General features: G+C 36.0%; 1 protein-coding gene and 1 pseudogene across 2 annotated transcripts in view; both read right to left on the bottom strand.

Moving 5' to 3' along the window:
• Positions 1 to 2,240, bottom strand: part of LOC126404356 (gastrula zinc finger protein XlCGF17.1-like) — a 124,222-nt pseudogene that overhangs the window by 87,214 nt on the left and 34,768 nt on the right.
• LOC126404328 (zinc finger protein 239-like) overlaps positions 1 to 2,240 on the bottom strand; it is a 59,149-nt gene that overhangs the window by 49,884 nt on the left and 7,025 nt on the right. The gene's annotated exons all lie outside the window — the stretch shown is intronic.

The following is a 2,240-nucleotide window of genomic DNA, read 5'->3' on the forward strand; positions in this document are numbered from 1 at the left end:
ATAAAATGTGTCAAATGAAGTCAGTTTGATTTGGTTCGGTCAGAGCTGTGGAATATTAAATCAGCCTTTCTGACCCTCAGGTGAACATTAACGACAAGTTATACACTTCTTTTAAAATACAAAAATGTGAATTTATCAGTTATCAGTATCGGTTAAGAAAAATCCCTATCGGTGCATCCATAGTTTTTTCAATATCTCAGATAGGCAAACGTACACGCTATGATAACTGTCAACTTCCATATCACAGTATACCTTGAAACCGGTACATCGCTGCAACCTTACAACACACATGGCCAAATTGCCGCCTACGTCACCATATGACACATCTGTTTTTCTTTACATAAAGACATTTCCACCATAAACTGGTGCACTTCAAAATTCAGTAAAATAAACATTTGATGCTTAGAATATCCTGGAGGAGGACATGGACACACACACACGTCACGTAAATAACAAATTCCATCACTTGAATAGGCAACACAGCAGCATGTCAAGTGATACTGGAATTTGTTTACAACGAAATGCAGTTTTTGCTGACAAGCAAAATAAACTGATAATACTTCATAAGACAAAATTTAAAGCCCAATAAGTTGGTATGGTTATGTTCTAAGGGCAACATATTTCATCCCTGCATTATAAGCAAGTTAAAGACATATCGAGAACAGTTACATTATAGATTATGTATTTCTTTTTTATCTTTGAATGTTAAAAACAGTGTTAAGTGAAAAGCAATCTTTTTATTTTGCAAGGAACAAAAATCTGACACCTGTTGTTTATATCAATTAATTTATCAATCTACAAGAATTTCTAGTAACAGTACAGGATCCTTAACATCAACATGTATTGATCATATTTACACTAATATTCCTGATATGTGCTCTACACCCGTTTCTGTACCAGTTGGCTTCAGTGACCATAACTGTGTTGCTGTCTCCAGGAGAACAAAGCTACCAAGAGCCTGTCCCAAAATTATAATGAAAAGAACTTATGGGACATTCAATGAGGAGAATTTTCTTAGTGAAGTGAGTAACATTCAATGTGATGAAGTATGTGCTATTGATGATGTGAATACCTCCCTCAATTTATTTATGGATCTTTTCATGAGAATTGTTAACAATCATGCCCCGTTAAAGAAAGTAACAGTCAAAGCCAAAGGTGCTACTTGGGTTGACACTGAATTAAAGAGCTTGATGTCTCAAAGGGATGAGGCTAAAAAGGCTGCTGTTCTTTCTGGTTCTCCTGTAGACAGAAAACGTTATTGTACTCCAAGGAATTATGTGACCAAAGTGAACAGAGTAAAAAAGAGAAAATATTATCAAAAGAGAATCTCTGACAGTGGTACAAATAGTAAACAAATATGGAGTGTACTTAATGAAATCATGGGGGAAAAATCTACCTGTACTTCTTTTGTTGAATTGAATGGAGTTTATTTGACTAAGCCAACTCAGATTGCTAATTATTTTAATGACTATTTTGTTAATTAATAAGGTTTCTAAACTTAGAGAGAAAATGGATTGTACTGTTGATTCCAACTCAGAGGAGCTGATAAAAAAATGCATTATGAAGGTCCGGTTGTGTAATTTTGAATTTCATCAGGTCAGTGCTGTGCAGGGGGAAATGTTGCTGAGGTCCTTGCCTGTTGGTGGGTCTGCTGGCACAGACAACTTGGATAATGGGCTGTTGAGATTAACTGTTGCACACATTTCTAAACCTGGGTATCATTTTGGATTCCACTCTCAGTTTAAAAAAACACATAAAACAGGTGAGCCGCACTCTAAAATACAACCTTGCAAATTTCAGATGTATGTACGCCTCTCTAAGCTTCTAGTTCAGTTACCCAGCCATAGTTTTCATAGTTTTATACAAACGGTGTCTGTCCCCTGACCACCTAAATTATTTCAATCTAAAATTAAACAAAGAGGAGTTGTGCATAACAACCTCATAAAAATTAAAACCTCTTCTGTGACAGAAAGACAAAACAGGAGAATTAAATGCTAACTGTTAAATATCAGGTCTCTATCGTCTAAAGCAGTGTTAGTAAACGAATTAATATCAGATAATCATATTGATTTACTCAGTCTCACTGAAACCTGGCTGTGTCAAGATGAATATGTTAGTCTAAATGAATCCACTCCTCCCAGTCATGATAATACCCACATTCCCCGAGGCAGCGGTCGAGGAGGGGGAGTTGCAGCCATTTTTAACTCTAGTGTGTTAATCAGCCCTAAACCTAAACTAGA

This window comes from Epinephelus moara, chromosome 17, assembly GCF_006386435.1.
Source record: "Epinephelus moara isolate mb chromosome 17, YSFRI_EMoa_1.0, whole genome shotgun sequence".
Taxonomy (NCBI): domain Eukaryota; kingdom Metazoa; phylum Chordata; class Actinopteri; order Perciformes; family Serranidae; genus Epinephelus; species Epinephelus moara.